The following is a 19,619-nucleotide window of genomic DNA, read 5'->3' on the forward strand; positions in this document are numbered from 1 at the left end:
ATGCATTTTTAGTAAACTAAACATCTGGGCACAGGAAGCAAAAGTATGCAGGCTATCAAAGCTCTGCCACAAGCAGATTTCCAGAGGCAGAATTACATGCTGTCCCCTCCTTTGAATGATGGAGTCAGAGTAACAATGGCCAGCTTTAGATGATGTTATCTCTACAATGTGTTGACAGAACAAGACTATAGTTTGACCAAATGTGTAGTTTTGGCATTTGCCATCTTAAGGCAGGCAATAAACAAATGCCATGTAAATAGTTATTAGCCCACGTTCAATTAACAACAAAAGAGATCTCTAAAAGGCACCAGCTCAGGCAAGCTTGCTATAGAAAACTGTACCAGCCCGAATCACTCAGACAGACCCCATGTTGGACTTTAAAGTATGCTTTCCAAAACCTCTGGGCATGGAACAAATGAAATGTTAGACAAGTGGAATCTCTTCCCTTACGGAATGTCAAGACACAAAGAAAACAATAAGTTTGCCTCAATACGGTCTTTGGATTACCAATACTGACATTAAAAAATTACACTCTAAAGGAACAGGGCATTGGTGAGTGGGTGATACCTTTTTGGGAAGGCCAACAACATGAATATTTTTCCCTGAATTCAGTGGCAAAAGGTTTTACATAAACAGGAAATGGAGTTGTTTGAGCTTCTCCATTACTGGAAATGTAGACTTGATTAAAGAAAGATGTTCAATGATTGTTTTTCTCTTGGGCTCTGGGAAAGGAAACTTATTTTAGGTTTGCCTCCTATGACTTTTTATTGCCCATAAAGGGCTACTAATATAGAGATCCATGTTTATGAAATCGTTCATTTCTTTTGAAGTCCTCTCACTTTCTTTGCCATGACCATTTCAAAACAACTGAGTTCCAGTCTCTGAAGAAAGCCAAGAGCTCTTTGGAAAAGAGGGAGCGCTGAGCCAATGAAATTGTTCTGACCTGATTCTTTGCTCTATTGTTTGGCCCTTCCTCATGCTGCTTCCATTTATGTCTGCAACTATTAGGTCAGTGCATCCATTCACTTTTCAATTTGTTCATTAATCCATATGTTCTCTAAGCAGACTGTAAACATTGAAAGGAAAAAGAATTGCAAGACAGTGAATTTTAGTGTCCTTGCTCATACATACAATACACATAGGAAATAATAATATCCTGCTCATTTGTTGCTCATTAATTTCTAAGTAAGTTATAACAACTAAAAGGGGTCAAAACTCAGATGAGTATCTTTCCTAAAGCTACCATAAATTTATGGAAGGGGAAGATGAATAGAGGTAGATCAGGGTGGCTGGGAAAGGCATAGGAGAGGGGCCATTGAACTGGATTGTGACAAATAGGAGGGATTTGGAGATTCAGAAAGGAAAGGTAATCGCTGCGAGGAGGTCAGGTTAAGTGCAGTGTGTTTGGAGAACAGTGATGAGGTTGTTCTGGGAGAGACTAGTGTGAAAAAAGTGGAAAATGTTTATCTTGTAATCACAACACTGGGCTCCATGTTGGCCATATCAAAAGGGTTTAACATCAATGTCCTTTCCTATCTTCTTTTCCTTCTCCATCATTCCTTCCAGTCTCTTCTTCCTTCCAACAGTTAGCTGGGTAGAACACAATAATATTGGTAAGAACTTTATATTATTCTGAGGATGTGGGAATTTAACTTATAGAATTTAGGGTTGGTACTACCCCAGATCACTGGCACAGCCTCCACTGTCTTTATCAGTTCCTAAATGATTTTATAACTGGAAAAATCACAGTATTCTTTCAAAGAGGTTTCTGGGATCAGAGCAGGTTTGTTTCAAGCAAGACAGCAGCTACTAGTTATACATAAAGTGATTTTATCCAGAAGTTAGAAAAAGGAAGAAGTTTTTCTCTCCTTCCTCCCCCGTCTCTCCTCCCTAAAATAGAGCAAAGAATGTTGAAACTCACACAGTTCTGGGCTCTTACTTGAGGCACACAGTAAACTGGTAAGGAAAATCAGAAAGAGGATCATGTGCATGACTATTTAAAAGTTTATTTCCCAAATAATTTCTAATGTCCTCTGGTAAAGCCCAGAGCATTTCAATTTGGTTTCATGATAAAGGAATTTTCAAAAAAAGAAGTAAGTCAATTTGCAAAAAGCCATTTTTACCAATAGATCAATTTTTTTGAAGAGTCCTAATTGCCAAATTAGTGAGGATTTTTCAAAGTTTTGATTTTATTCAGCTCTTATCCAGCACTTGCGTCTACTCTTCTTGTTCCTATTCTTGCCAGTTTGTATGTAAATGGTAGCCTTTCCTTCTATGCTTTTTAGTCTCTTCTTTATTTTTGTGGATTTGAGTCCTGCCACTGCCTTTGATTTTGTACCTATTTTAGCCCAAGAGGTTATCAGAAATGCTACCTTCATGTAGGGTCTGACACTATATGCCACAGCTCCTTCTGTCCCAGGATTTAAAGGAAAACCCACCTATTTTCATAAAAACAACACACTGGAGTAGAAACAAGTGCAAATCAGAGCGGCTGGAAGAGGTAGAGGGAGGCAGGGGCATGAGTTTGAAGTGAAAGAAAAACTTTGAAAAATATTTCAACAATTTAATAATTTATTAAATTTATTAAATTCAGTAATTGAATAAACTTATCTTTCATAAGTTGGATTCATTTTTCGGACCTTGCTTTTAAAGCAAATTGACCTGGATCCAATAGAAAGCCATAGGACTCCATGATGAAAACATCCTCCATTTTAAATCATGACTTTAGCCTCTCTGTGCTCAGTTATTAGGTCTTGGTTTATTTTTTCTGTCCTCTAAGACAGACATGTTGCTCAAGTGATAGAGACAATGTCTTCAAAGTCACTTCTGGAAGGCTTTCATAGACTTTTCCCATTAGTACCATATTTTTTTAGTTTGTCTTAAATATTACAATTGAGAAATAATTTAAATTCTCACAAATACATAAAAAAGGTTGAGATATGTTTTTGTTTAACTTTTTTTTTTAAATCGTATTTTTAATTGTTTCACAAAGTTCTGTCCTAGGACCACCTCAACAATGTGACCCCATTATTCATTTCCAATAATTGTATCTCCCCTTTGTTTCTGAGATCCATAGGCCTCAGCCCCCATGGCATCCCATTTCCGTGGAAAAATTTGCTGTTGTGTTCAAGATTTCACTACACTGAAATCCACAGTCCATAAATTAAGCTTAATGAAGGAGAGAGTGGGCAGATGACTAAGGTGCTTTTTCTAAATACTTGGAGCCACTTTGTTATGGCAGCATTGCAACTATTAATCACCAAAGTTGGCAGGATTTTAATACTGCCTTTTATGTGTAGCCACATGTATAGGTTTGACTTGAAATCCCAGCCATTGAAATATATGGCAGTCACTTGTGCACATGGTGAAGTTACTTTGTTGAGTTTTGTCAACATTTTAAAATGCTATTTATTAATACTTATAAATTAAATAAATTTAATTATTGTGAAGGTAGTACAGAGAGATCCCATATACTCCAACCCAGTTTCCCTTGTTATCATTAAATTTTTTTATTAGTATGTTACATTTGTCATAACTAATGAACCAATATTAATACACTATTACTAATTAAAGTAAACGTTTGATTCAGATCTCAGTTTTTCTCTAATGTCCTTTTACTGTTCCAGGACCCCATCCAGGATACCACAATATATCGAGTTGTCGTGTCTTCCTTAGGCTGCATTTAGCTATAATGGTCTCTGTAACTTTCCTTGTTTTTGATGACCTTGACAGTTCTGAGGAGTATTGGTCAAGTATTTTGTAGAACGTCCCTCAACTGAAATTTGTCTGTTTTTCTCATGATTAGACTGGAGTAATATGTTTTTGGAAAAAAGGCCACAGAGGTAAAATGCCCTTCTCATCACATTATATCAAGAATACATACTATCACATGACATATGACTGTTGATGTTAATCTTGATCACCTGGTTTGAGGTAGTGATTGTCAGTTTCTCCACTGTAAACTTACCCCCTCCCCCATTCTATACTGTATTCCTTGGAAATAAGTCACTCTGTGTAGCTCACATGTAAGGAGGGAGGAGTTAATGTATACTTCCCTAAAAGTAGAATATCTACATTAACTATTTGAATTCTTCCACATGGGAAATGTATCTATTCTCTTCATTTGTTTATACAATCATTTATTTATATAACTATGGATTGATGGATATTTATTTTAGATTTTGGATTATAATCCAATAATTATTTATTTTGTTGCTCGAGTTATTCTAGATTTGACTATTGGGAGCTCTTTTATTTGGCTTCTATGTCCCTTCACACCCCCATCAGTGTGGGCTTTTTTATTTGTTCAGCAGTTTCTTATTTTTTGGAACGACAGGATTGTCCAGACTCACTGTGTATATTTCCTGTCCCAATCTAAGAATCGGCCACATTCCCAGGGAGCTCCAAATCTTTTTATTGGAGAATTATAATTAGAAACCAAGATCTGGGTGCTAGATGTGCCTGCTGCTACTGTGATGTTCTTGTAAACATTTAAAACCTGAGCTTCATCTGGAATGTCCATGCTAATCTCTTAAGAATGAAAACTTCCTTAATAATCTCTTCAGAAGTCTACCAATGCTGGGATTATGGGATAATATAAACACTTTATTCCCCCCAATTTCTAGAATTCTTGAAATAGCATGAACATCTAGTCTAGTCTCAGGAATCAATGAGAATAAAAGGGAATTTGAGGTGATGGGATGGGAAATGTGGAAGTTACTGTTTTGTATCAATATTCAACAAACAGGCTTCCTCAATTATAAGGTTAAAGCAAATTTCCTCTCTTCACTAAAACAGGAGGGGAAACAACTTCTTTGTGTCATGGGATTTGTTTTCTGAACTGTTTCTGGGTGGCTTCTTCATTCTATTTGATGCAAACTCTATTTAGAGTATACTGTTGGCATCTTACAACCACCTTGTCCCACCTACTTTCTCTGCATATCTTCTTTTAGTCAGTAAATATTATTTGATCACCTACTGTGAGGACACATTTAAAAAGTCTAGTGTTCTGGGTACCTTTGTTGCACAAGAAATTATCTCAGAACTTTGTGGTACAAATCAACCATGTAATTGTGTTCACTACTTTGTGGATGGGTTATTGAGGAAGGACTCAGCTGAGGCAGGTGCTGGGGTGCTGAAAGCTGGAACCAAATGTCTGTTGCTGCTTGAGGAGAGCTGATGGGCCCAGGAAAGCATGAAGGAGCACCTTCTGACTTCCTTCCTCCATTTGGTCTCCATTGACTCTCAGTGAGTCCCATTGTCAGATGCTAACCAAAAGCAAGAAGACAAGGGACAGTCCAGGCCCAGCATCACATACCAGAGAACAGAGGATGGGCTTGGAAATAAGAGAAAATAGTAAATAATTAGCACAGTAAAACTGATGAATAGCTAAAGATTTCTTTAAACATCAAAACTTCAATTTTACCTATTTTAAATAAAAATAAAAATTTGCATTCTCACTCTCTTTCACAGAAGATTCTAAATTTTATGTTTCCTGGTATCTCAGGATAAGCGGGGGTTTTTACTTTTTTTTTTTTTTAAAGATTTTATTTATTTATTCATGAGAGACAGAGAGAGAGAGAAGCAGAGGGAGAAGCAGGCTCCCAAGGAGCAGGGAGCCCGATACGGGACTCGATCCCAGGACCCTGGGACCATGACCTGAGCCGAAGGCAGACGCTTAACCATCTGAGCCACCCAGGCGCCCCAGGGGTTTTTACTTTTATAATGCGTTGTTTCATCAGGATGTATTGTGCTGTGTAGGATTCCCTACGTGTCCCCAATGTCACATGTTCTGTGTTCTTTGAGATATGACTGATTAGTTTTTCTTTCTTTCGTCTATCAAATAGGTTCCAATGATTTATATCACTGCTGAAAGTAAGGCCTGCCCATTTCTTTATTCTTTTTTTTTTAAGATTTTATTTATTTATTTGAGAGAGAGAGAGAGAGAGCATGGGGGAGGGGTCAGAGGGAGAAACAGACTCCTTGCTGAACAGGGAGCCCGATGTGGGACTTGATCATGGAACTCCAGGATCACGACCTGAGCTGAAGGCAGTCGCTTAACCAACTGAGCCACACAGGTGCCCCCCCCAACTTTTTTTCATTTCTATATTCTAATGTCTGTATTTTAAGCTGACATTGGCTCTGTTATCAAATATGAACATTTATTTAAAATTGCACAAAATAATCATAAATGGGCTTGAGTAAATGATTGAAGAGTATGTCTACAAGTCAAGTGACTACATCTCACCACAGACAGTTACTTAGAGACTTTGCTTCCATGTTCTGGGTCCAGGAAAATGTTGGACAACTGTTTACTGATTTGAAATAGTGTGAAAATGTTTTCAGTATGATTTTTTCCTTTTCTTCCTTTTTCTATTATGAATTTAGGTGGGTAGGTGTCTAGAAAAGCCACAGTGAAACTTTTGTCTTCTTATTTACCTCGTCTCTGGATGTCTCCAAGCAGCCCTGATTTCAGAGATAGCATGAGAAAGTTGTTAGGCAGATATATCTTGGAGAGCAATGCTCAATGCCTAAGGTCTGTCCAAGTGTGCTTCCCACAACTGTGGCCTGATGTGGATTAATTTTTGTCTTTCTTGCTCTATAGAGCGGCAGGATGACTTAAAACCATATTTATCTATAACCTGTGCATCACTCAAAGGCTCATAATGTGAATCTAAAAATGTAACTAATACATTTTTTTAATCGAGGAAAATGTCTTAACAGAGGCTATTTAAACACAAAGAAAAGTCATTTCTCTTTGATGAATGGCGGGTTTGATTTTTGCTGGATAGTTATCAGTCAAATCATTATCCTTCCTCTTAAAGAAGGCCAGTCCATTTCAGATTGTTATAGTAAGTTTGGTGATGCCTCCCTTAACACAGATATATATCTGGATGACATATTTCTTATCCTGATATTTGAAATTTATTTTGAAATTATTTTTAGAGTATATATCTCCCTCATATGGATTTTTATTGCCCTGAGAAGTTGTCTAATTATCTGAGTGAAGAGGACTATATTCAAACTCAGTAAGTTCTATGGATGGACTAGGAGGGATTTCTGATCTCTGAGATCACTCAGTGAAATACGAGCTGTTCCTTCTTGCACTAGATAAAATATGCAGCTGTCTATTATAGATTGTGCATGCACAGGAATTGTCTTTATGACAAAGTAAGTGAAGCTGAGTTAGGACTGTGCCAAATATTTTTCTCATAGCAATTAGGAGTAAACCATACGTAATTCATTAAATTACCTTAAGCTTTAAACTATACAGAAATTACAAGTGATGGACGGACATCACACAGCAAGGTTCTAGGGTTAACTACAGTACCTCCTTACTGTGTTCTCATGGAGATACTGATGAAGCAGCAGAAAAATTCAGGTTTGGACTGTTGAAACTACAAGAGAAAATAAGAGCACTGCATAAAGGATATAAAATGAGGAGAGGATGCAGAATAAAACTTTGAAGGCAAAGGGAAGAAAAGTGAGAAAGCGCTCAGAGATTTAGAAAGAGAATCGTAAGAGAAGCACCACAAAGCTAAGGGAACCCTTTTAAGTAAAAGTGAGTGTGTGATGGAAGGATCAAAGAAAATGAGAACTGAATGTTAGCAGCTGATATCTCTTTCATCTGAATCCAGACAACTAAAATGTAACAGCTCAATTTAAATTCAGTCTAATTCCACAGCCTGTGATCTTTCCACCAAATCACGCTGCTTGCTGTTAAAAACCAACAAACCTAAAATAAACTTAGCGTGTTGAAAAGGCAAGTTAAATGCCTACCTAGAAATATATATACCAATTCAATATCTAGTGATTCCATGCCTGTTTAGGTTCAGCACTGTCCTAGACACTGGGTGCAGAGTGGCAAATCATGTAGATTCGGTGTCTGCCCCTCGTCAAGCTTCCGGTCCTGTGAAGTTGCAGGATACCAATCAAATAGCCACATTCAGTAAGGACTATGATGGACAAATAATAGGGGGTTCTAAAAGGATACAACTGAGAGGACAGAGCCTTGTGTGAGTTTCCATTACGGCATTATATCTGAACTGAGATCTCCAGAACGTTAGAAGCCACGAGGCGGGCACAGGTGATAAGACAATCACTATAGAGGGCCGACAAGCCAGGCTTGTCCGGGAGAGGTCAGCACAGGCCAGGTTATGCAAAAAAAGCCACATTCCCTTTGTCTCCTCGTTTTATCTAACTCCCTGTGTTCGTTTTGATGTACAAGGTAGGTCAGCTTCGTCTCCTGCTCTTGAACGTAGGTAGTGGCTTTGGGTAGAAGAGGCCCATCGCAGATGGAAGCTTAGCTCTGGATCTGGACTCCCTGCGTACAAATACTGGTGCTGACGCCTATTAAGCTGGCTCACTTGGGTGAGTTACAACCCTTTTGGGCACCAGTTTCTGAATATGGTGGTACCTATCTCCCAGGATTGCTGTGAGAATTCAGTGAGTTAATGAATACGGGTTGTATAGACCAATGCTATTATTCTTCTAGAGAGAAAAGGGAACGAATAAAGAAGTCTTCGTAATCACCTACCCTCTGGGGTGTATAGCGGTAAGCCTCATCTCCCCTCTCCAACATCTGCCTGTCTTTCAACTTTCACCCTCCACCAGCCTCTCAAATGACATCATACTCAATAAAAGAGGCTTGCCACACCTGAACAAACAAATGTGGTGGTGATGTAAGAGACGCAGAGAAGACTGTAAAGAAATCTTCAGAGGACTGGTGTGGGATTTATGTTTTTGCATATGAATAGGTAGAACTCCAAAAATAAAGCCATACTAAAAATGAAGGCCAAACTCCAGCTGAGTATAGATGAGGGACATCACAAGAATGCAGTGCCTCCTCCTGTCAGGAAATACCAGACCCCTCTCAGATCAGCAGGAAAGATCCCCAGAGGCCAGAATGAAACAAATGGAACAATCCTTTCTATCAGACAAAATTCCATATTTCTGACCTAATTTGTGTGCCATAGACTAAGCAACAGTCCCTCTTTCTCTCTCTCTCAATTACTAGAGGGCATTATGTACAGCTAACCTCTAACAAAACTAAAAGGAGAGGACTCAATGAACATCACTCTTGCATCTGATCCTGCAGGTTTCCTCATTTTTTCTCTCTCATTCATTCAGATAGTGGTCACTTTCCTAACTCTGGCCTCTTTCTTCTTACCTATAAAATGAGAAATTCAGATTCAGTGATCTCTAAAATGCTGCCCATGTATTGTAATCTATGTCACTCTGTGCTCCACACTGTGTCGGGATTTATACAGAATATTAAAAGTCCTCCCTTCTGGGAATATTCAGTTTCAGTTGGGAAGACAATAAGTACAATTAAAACAAGAAGTTGTATGTGTTTTGGTCAAGCAATGTATTTTGTCACTAGTGGCAAAGAACATGAAAAAATAGGTACAGATGTGAGATAGAGGAAAGGATGATCACTAAAGGATTGGGTACTGCCGAAGAGTTAACAAGAGCCAAACTTTGAAAACCAGAAGTGAGGGAGAATTGGAGATAAAGAACATCTTGGAAGGGAAGCTGGTTGAGGCATTGTAGAGCTTGGCGTGCCTGAAGGATAGTGAGGGGGTGGACTTACCAGCTGGTGTTCAGATTTGAGATAGAAGGGTAGTGGAAAAAATTCAAAGAGGAATATTGAGACCACATTATGAAGGATTTTGAATCCCAGGCTAGGAGTCTGTGCTCTGCTCTTAAATTAATGCCTCTCCAAATTTTCCACAGAAGTATCTCCAAGGCTGGTGAGAATATATGAATGCTCCTATTCTCATTTGACTGTAAAGGGAAAAGTTTTGAAGTTTTATGATAATTTATATAGATGATTTTAAGAATAAAATCAAATAATGTATATCAATGTTGTATTCTACTCCATAATATTTTCATTTGATTATAATAATTATAACTCTCTTTTATCAAAAATGCCAGGAAATCTAAGCTGTAGGCAAATGGTTTATCTTAGAGCTTTAAGTACCCTGTACTTACAGCCAAATAACCCTGGAGGTAAGCTACTCCAGCTAAAAAGCCCCAGCCTTACGTTATGGAAAATCATTGCAACTATTCTGAAAAGAAGAGAATCACACTATTTCAGGGCAGGGCATAATTTTAAAAGGAAACTAGAGCCACAGGCAAATGCAAACTCCTTCTGTTCTAGGAGCTCCTTCTTTTTCCTAAACTCTTCTTCCCACCGTGAAGACTTCACAGGACAGAGAAGACGAAGACCGTCACTGTCATTCATAACAGCAGACAGTCGTCATGTCTTCAAAGCAATTGCACATACATGATTTAATTTTGATTTCAGCATATTCTTTCAGTGGGTGGGGGGATGGGTGAGACAGGTGAAGGGGACTAAGAGTACATTTATCTTGATGAGCGCTGAGTAATACATGGAATTGTTGAATCACTAAACTGTACACAAATTAATATAATACTGTATGCTAACTACACTGGAATTAAAATTAATTAAACAACAACAACAACAACAACAAACACCCTATGACCACAGTACAAAAAAAAAAAAAAGAAAAGAAAAAGAAAAAAGAATGGCTCAAAGGTCACGAAGAGTTGACCACTGGGAAAATTTGTACACTTTGCTTCTTATTTGAGGACACTATTACTTTTATTAAAAAGTCAAGATTTATTTGAAAAAATTTCTACTTTGGGAAATATTAAATTTCCAAGTACAAATCTTCATTCTGCAATAATGAGGCCTTTCTTGTTTGATGGGGTAATCCTACTTTCCATTAATTTATTTGTATGAACAAGGCTAAGAACATTGTAGCTGAGAGTCTATGTGTGCATGCTGGCTGGTCCCGGTTCCTAGATGCTGAGCAGGGATGCCTTTTTTGGAAAGACAGCTTTTCTTGAGGCTGTTGTGGGGTTGTCTATGCTCTCCCACCTCAATGGTTGTGTTGACAATCTTTGTTTACATGTGCCTCAATGTCTAGTATATCCTATCTTTTCATAATTCATAACTGGGGAAATAATGGAACATTGGAATGTATGTCTCTTCCTATTACTATTTCTTCTTCATCCACCCAATAACCCCCAAACCAGAAAATTTTATGGGCTGAAACTTCAGATGTGTGTGCCTCTGTGTGTGTGTGTGTGTGTGTGTGTGTGTGTGTGTGTGTGTGTAGGAGGAGAGTTAATCCCATGTGAGACCCATGAAATCTGAGTTGGGAACATAAACAAAAAAGTTGTGATTTAAAAGAGGCACTATGAAAGTCTTCCCTGACTCCAGACTTCTCTACCTACCTGTCAAGAATCTGACAAAAGTAAAATATTCCCAAATCCTTTATTAAAACATAAATACCTTAGGAGGGAAGGATTTAAGGAGGTGGTAGTGAGGTTAAAGATCAATTCAATATTAGCTCCACCTAGGAAGCTTAGAAACTTATAGAATGATCTATAGGAAGTCAGCTTGCTCAAACTTTCACCTAAGAACGTGTCTTTTAATTGTTGAAAGTCATTCATCCAGCTTTAGTATGAACCTAGTAAGGACCTAAGAATGCACCATTTAATGAAGCAATTCCTTCCATAATTACAATATAATAATGGCATTTGCTTGAATAATTATTGGGCTATCAACTTTTAGCATACTTTTAAATCTATACTATCTAATTTATTTAATCAAGTTACTTCTAGACATACTTCTGCCTGCATGTCACTTCCATCTTGTGATCTCATCTGCTCAGAGCAGCACATAAAATGTGACTTCCGTGAAAGATCTCCATCTTGAAAATCACTCTCAAGCCCTCATAAGCCAATCTGGGGTAGGAAGAGGAAGCATCAAGGGAAAAGATTTGCTGACTTACTGACAAACATTTAGCACTTAGAGGAAAAAGAAAAATGGAAAAACTATGTATGTAAAAGGTTCCTTCTGGAAATTTGAATAGGAAAAAAGTCATAAGAACTTAGATGACCAACACTGGGAGTTAATTAAGAAAATTCCAGTGAGGGGCACCTGGGTGGTTCAGTCAGTTAAGTGTTTGCCTTCAGCTCAGGTCATGATCCCAGGGTCCTGGGATTGAGTCCTGCATCAGGCTTCCTGCTCAGAGGGGAGTCTGTTTCTCCCTCTCTCTCTGCTCCTCCCCCCCTGCTTGTGCTCTTTCTCTCTCTCTCTCATTCTTGTTTTCTCCCTAATAAATAAATAAAATCTTTAAAAAAAAGAAAAGAAAATTCCAGTGAATGTGTATCATGTAATATGATGTAACTATTAAAATGATGTTGTAGTGATCAGCATCATCATTTTGACTACAAAAGATAGTCACAGCATATTGAGTTAAAGAAGGTCCTTATAGGAAATATATATATGATTCCATTTTACAAAATTATAAACATATATGTATATATATTATAAATATGCCTGAAGAAATAGCTAATGGATGGTTAATTCGGTTGTTTTTGAATAGTGGGATCTGAAAGATTATCTTACATTTTTCTTCTTTATATTTTTCAAAAGGGACACTTTACTTTTTTCTGCAAAAGCAATATGGCCATTTTCAAGATAAAACAAAGATAAATGGCTGATTAGTATGCAGTTAGTAGTCAGTACATGTTTGTTGAATTGAAACTTGAAGATGAGAAATGAAACATTGCTGAAATCCTTTAAACTCAGAGAGAGAGGGAGAAATTGTGGTGTGTGTGCATATGCGTGTGTGTGTGTGTGTGTGTGTGTGTATGAGAGAGACAGAGAGACAGAGAGAGAGTGAGAGAGAGAGAGAGAAAGAGGAGACAGAAATAAAAGAAAGGCATCTTCAGGGTGGTCTAAAAGAAGCAATGGAAACAAACTAAGAAAAATGTCAAAGCTGAATTTAAAAGAAAATAAAAGTCCCAATGAGAGATACACTGGATGGTGGAACTGAACCACAAGGGAAGTGGCGGGAGTCTGTTATTTGAGTCATGTCACAAAAAACAAAACAAAACAAAAACAACCCAAAAAACAAAACATTATTTTGTTTGTCTTTTCCAGTTTTTGAAAGTTGACCTTTCAGGGACCCATCTTCGTTTCTTCTTTTCATTATGAAAAAATTGAAAAGGGTCAAAGTACTATGTCACATTTCTCCTAGGTGGTTTAAGCTTTAAGGTAAAACGTATCAATGTGGATGAACGGCCACTCCGTGCCTCATCTGTCTGTGGCCCAGCCTTTCCTCTCAGGGGAACATGTTCTTTGAAAACTTCTAGCCTGGGGCCCTTGCAGCTGGCTGGGCCTCAGGTCTGTGGGACATCATGGAAAATGGGGGCCTGTATTAGTGATACGTGGGCTGTATTTAAGCAATATGTTATGGCCTCCTGCCTCTGTGTAGGTTTTGATAAGGTCACAACACATCTGGTTTGAGTTTATCCTCACAGTTTGAGCAGGAAGTAAGTAGGCTCTGAAGATGTCGGTTTCTAACCAGTCAGAAGGGGGTTGTAAGGCCGTCTTTTACAACGAAATTGACGACAAAGGGTATTTTAGCATTTCTTCTCTCTCCCTCTTATTTTGTGAGCTGATCTCTGAAACTCATCCACTGAAGCCACAAACCAAAAGCTGGAAATCAGGTTACAGCATTGGAGCCATGATCAGGCTCATCGTGGTACTTATAGTATGGTACTTCAAAATATGTGACTGCTTGACCCCAAGTTCAAAAGTGTTCCCATGCCCCAAGAGTCCCAAGTCCTAAAATAAACCCTTCCAGTTGACCCTGCTGTTTCTGTAGCTGTAATCTACTTCATGCCTTCTAGTTTCTTCTTGTCCCTGCTCATTTCTTACTGTGATCTACATCCAACATCTTCCTTTAGCTGTCTTCCGCTCCACCTCCAACTTTCATTGTAACCACTCCATTGAATACAACTGCTCCATCCTAGGTGGCTTAGTCTGAAATCTCATGCCTTTGACATCAGTAAAAGATGTGACCCTAGTATTTACCTACTTCCTAAAATTCTTCTCTGTTTCCATAGCATTGCCCTGTTTGCTTTCTTTTCCTACTTCTTTGCTATCTTTTCACTCTACTTTCATGGCACATTTTTTTCTTTTTTACTGAAGGTCTTTCTTGTCCCCTCTGGTCTTCTCTCTCATTCTAATTCTCTTGTAGAATTGGTCACTATCAATACTTTTCCATACTTGACTCCCATTCCACTTGCTACCTTTTAAATGCATTCATTGGATGTCCCATGGCCATCACAAGCTCCACAGACCCAAAGCAAACTCACTCAAATCTAGAGCAGATGACAGACACATTCCCAATAGTCTTGCTCTGTCCACTATCTTTATAATCTCGGAGGCTGGAAGTTTGCAATTATGGCCTATTCTTCCATCCCTTTATATGTCCATATTTCCATCCAAGTCTTCTTTCTTGGAAATTTTGAATTACCTTTCAAGCTTATCACCCTGTCCATCCCTCCTCATAATTACACAGGACTTTATTGTTGCAGTTGTGGGTTACTCTAAATTTGTCCTCTGTGCACACAATTTAGCTGGTACACTATCAGACCATATCTCTTAAAATACTACATGTATTGGACTATTCTACTTCTCAAGAATATATTAATAATTTACTATTGATGAATGGAAAATGCTAAATTTTCAACCAAGTTTTCAAGGCTCTCCATAATCCAACCCCTTGCAATTGTTCCCACTGTCTCATCAAGGAAATCAAGTGAGGCTACTATGTATCATGTTCTAGTCATGTTGGTGAGTTTCCTATATCCCCTTCCCCGAATATTCTGTCTAAGCAAATTCTGTAGAAGGATGGGACTGAGCCCAAATAGAGTACTTCTTCCATGATTTTTTTCAGGACCTTAAGTGGGTCCTGAAGGACCCAGTGAGAAGGAATTTTACTTATGAACTGTGAAAAAGAATTCTAAATGGGGAATAAAATGCTTTCATCTCACTTTTTTCATGAAGCTTTCGTGTATAAATCACTGCAGAAATTTCATATGAATAAAGCATTTCCTTCCTCACATCTGAATTCACATTGACTTTAAAATGAAACTAACAGTAGTAAATGTGAGTTGTTGGAGAAAAACTCCAATTCAAAGGGGTTTAATAATAATGTCCCTACTCATTTATATTCTTGGTAGGGAATGAGTATAATAAACACTTTTCTGTTTTTATCCTTGAAACTATTCACTGTTGCTAGGTCACTCTCAAGGGGACTTTATGCACATATGTACTGGGAACTTTCTGTTTAGAAACAAAATATAATGCCAAACTTCATCCTGCTTAGCTTTTTATAAGCATTCTACTTTGTTCTAATAACTGAGAAAAATTGGAAATTTTCTTTGCTTTTGAAAGCCAGAGTGATAAAAATACGGTAAATATTTTAAGGTTGTTTCACAAGTTGGCAATAGTTTTGAGTTTGCATTCAATGAACTATAAAATTTCCTGTTAATGATTAAAGACTTTAAAAAAGATAATAATTACTTATTAAAAACACTCTGGGTTCATAAATTGATTTGAGATGGAAAGTAAGGATGTTTGGCAAAGTGAGACATCACAGTCTGGGCAATCTTTCACAATTTTTTTTCTAGTTATATCATTTCATAGAATACTGCCAGCTAATATATACCACTTTCCCACACTCCTGACAATCTGAAATAAAAGATGAATATTTCTACCTCACAAGCTTAGCGTGAAGATTAAATACCAGAAAATAATATGTAAAGCATATTAAATATGATGTTGACAGAAATCATAGGTGATTTTGTTCAGCATACCCTTATTCACTCCTCCTCCATTTAATTGTGAAATACATCAACATGCGGGTGATTGTATAAAGCATATATGTGCAGTTACAGAGTAAACAATAAAATGAATGCCTATGAATCGACCACCAGACCAAGAAATTGAACACTGCTGGAACCTTAGAAGTGCTCTATGTGTCCCTCCCCTTCATTGCTCTTTTCCTGAGCTGGGGGTGGAAATGATACCTTACAGTTAGTGCACTCACTTCCTCAGGACCCTTCTGCATAAGATTACTTTTTTTTTTTAAATTGGGAATTACTCTTTTATTTGCATCCCAGACTAACTTGCATCTCTCTTCCTGTGCTGCCCATCCTTCAAGTGTTCAGGCTACTGTCGTTCCACATTCTGCCTTCTAGAAATCCACCCCCACCTGTTTCGCACCTCTATCAATCTGTGTCCCAAGAAATAGGTCACACACTCCAATTGGGCTTCCCAGGTCATGAAGCAGGGGAAGATGGGTAGAGGATAAATGGAGGCACGCAGCACAACTTCTAAGGCACCACGAGCAGGAGAGCTTCAGAAACCATCCATAATGTCCCAGCCCTAGTGTCCTTAAAAGGAAGGGAGACTTTCTGATTTCCCCTCTGCCCTTATTTTCCTGTGTGGTTTATCTTAAGACCTGATTCCCATCTCCTTTGCTATTCTCCAAGACCCCTCTGTCCATTGCCTTGCAACTTGATCCTCTGAACCAAACTTCTACATGACATATTTTACACACATCTGGCCAAATGTAATTCATCTTTCAAGGCTCAAATCAAATAATATCCTTTTCTAGGAAACTTTCCTAATTACATACTGCCAGAAATCCCTTCTCTCAACTCTTTTTGTATGTATACATCATATCCTGTTCTCCAAACTTTTTGATCACAAAGCCCTACCAAAGAAAAAAAATAATTTGAGCACACTTCTCCAGACCATGCCAATTTATATGTTTAATTATAAGTTATATGTGTGTGCAGTACTAATATATCCATTATAAATAAGATACACAAATAGAAAATAAAATAATAAATAAATATGAGTAAAAGCACAAACTTTTTTTGTTCATTCACTTGATGAGTTTGCTTCACTTTGGAGAATCTGGATCTTCTCTCTATCTTTAGTGCTTATTTTGTTTGTGTGTGTGTGTGTGTTCATGATGTTTTGAGCTCCCTTGACAATGCAAAGTTCTATGCTATTATACCCAGCTTTTTTGTTATAGTGAAATAGACTAGCAGTATCAGTAGGTGGTAAGAGTGGTAAGTTTTTGTGTATGATTGAAACTTTTGTTCCACTTGTTTGTGTGTGTGTGTGTGTTTGCATGCACACTCATCTGCACTTAAGTGTGCTGGGTTGCTTTGTAAAACTTATTTATTACCATGAGTGTTATTTTAAAAACCGGAGGAGTGCTTCACCAGACAATATCTGTCAAAGTTCTGCCCTCAGAATTTGAAAAGAATGATAGAAAAAGATCATCTTCTGTCACCACAGACCCAGTTCCAGACAGCACCTAGACAGGGCTGCAGTGCCTCCAATAAGCCTGCAAGGCTTCCTAAAATTTTGGACTCCGTTTTCTTCCATTCCCTCTCCCCATATTTCCTCACTTCTAGTTTGTTTTAAAGGCATGCCATGTAGGACTAGCTAACATGCAAAGCAAACCCCCATCAACTGATTGATGGGTGACAAATGTATTAACATGCTCTTTCAGTCCAAAAAAAGAAACATGAAGTTTTGTTAATGAGAAGCTGTTAGAGATCATTCTACTCCATTCCACTCCATTCCAGCTTCTTTTTTTAAAAAAGATTTTATTTATTTATTTGAAAGAGAGAGCACGACCATGGGGGGAGAGGTAGAGGGAGAGGAAGAAGCAGACTCCACACTGAGCAGGGAGCCCAATGCAGGACTAAACATGAAGTTTTGTTAACAAGAAGCTATTAGAGATACCATTCTACTCCTACTCCATTCCAGCTTCTTTTTTTTTTTTTAAGATTTTATTTATTTATGTGAGAGAGAGAGCATGAGCATGGGGGGAGAGGTAGAGGGAGAGGAAGAAGCAGACTCCCCACTGAGCAGGGAGCCCCATGCAGGACTCAATCTCAGGACACTGGGAGCATGACCTGAGCTGAAGGCAGAAGCTTAACTGACCGAGCCACCCAGGCGCCCCATTCCAGATTCTTTTGGAAAAATAACTTTCTTTGCCTTCTATGATTCTAAAAGTAATCCACATTTCATTTAAAAAATAAAGAATTAATACAAATATAAAAATCAAAACATATTTTCAGACCTAGAAACACTTGGTGTTAAAATTTTAGCTTCTGCTTCCAGTATTTTTTCTATGTATATTATCTTTTATAGGAAGCATACTTCTCTTTTGAAATCTGCCTTTTGCACTTACTATATCATGAACATATTCCCACATTCTAATTATTCTTTGAGAATGTGATGTTAATTACTATATATAAATATTTCATCATAAAGATGTCATAATTTAAGAATTTCTCTATATTAGAAAGTAACATTGTTTTCAAATCTCACTGCAACAAATGCTCATTTTCAACAGTATCTTTGTATATCTCTTATATAATATAAATTGTTAACTGTGGACTTTGTTTCAAAATATAAAACTTTTAAAGATGAGTCATACTTATTATCATCTTGATTTCCAATAACTGCAGTAAAGTAAGACAGATCTGAACATTCATTACTTTTACACACTTGCCAATTTGGTAGATAAAAATCACTAATGAGTTTGATAATTATTAATAATAATTTTGATAATTTGTTTCCCAATAAGGTTGAACACATTTTCAAAATATTTAATGTCTATTTACATTTATCCTCTTATAAGTTGCCAGTTATATACCATCTACCTATTTATCTGTTGGGTATTCATCTGTTTTATATAAAAGTTGCTTATGAATCATTCGTCCATGTTAATATGCTCCGTTATAAAATCTCAGGTCTTATAGACAAGGACCTGAGTCACAAGGAGACCTCATCAACTATTGTGGATAAAATAACTAGTCAATGTTAGGGTAAAATTCTGCTGAAACTGGATCTTACCCCAAAAGTGGCTTTTTAGGGACTCTGAATTTATACTACGAAGGCAACCAATTACATTGCTTACGATTTGACCTCACCTCATCTTCCCCTTTACCCAGAAGTGGAAATGATCTGGTGCTTTTGTCCTGATTTACAGCTGCCTCTGTCCTCTGTCCAGTCTTTCTCTACAGTCTATCCTCCAAGAAACAACAGAAGAAAATAATTTGTCTTGGAGTTGCGTAGTAACCAAACAGTCCCATTTGGTGGTTTATGATTCTGACACGTTATATTAACAAAGAGTTTCCAACACTACAGAAGGACCAGTTTCTTTTAAAACTTTAAGATAAGCATCTAAATAAATCATGTTAATTTGATACAAGCGACCTAACAAGTGAAGGGTTTACTTAAATGTTATACAAAATAGTCAACTTGGAATGTCTGAAAAAACTCTTCCGTTTCAGAGAAGCTGTGGTTTCCTAATAAATAGTTTCCAAAAGTTTCTATCACACACTTCCACGTAAAGTGGATGGATTGCTGAGAAATGTTTCAAACTCATGGACTTTCAGGCTTAAGTTGTTTTTACATCATTGTTATTTAAACAAGATCTATCATATAACTTTGATCAAATTACCTAGTTTTGGGCCTCAGTTCTCTGAGATATAAAATGTTAATAGAATTGTCTGTCTAAAGGAAAGAACCCTGAAGAGATACTCTGTTCAGATTCCTTTTGAAAAGCCTCCACTTTGCAACCTTCTACAGCTAGGCAAGTCTCGTTTCTTGTGTCACTCATCTGCTGAGTCAGGATCCATCTGGGTAAACAAGTGAACCATGAGACTCCTTACATCTTAAAATTGTAGCAGAA

Source organism: Neomonachus schauinslandi, chromosome 2, assembly GCF_002201575.2.
Source record: "Neomonachus schauinslandi chromosome 2, ASM220157v2, whole genome shotgun sequence".
NCBI classification, from domain to species: Eukaryota; Metazoa; Chordata; class Mammalia; order Carnivora; family Phocidae; genus Neomonachus; species Neomonachus schauinslandi.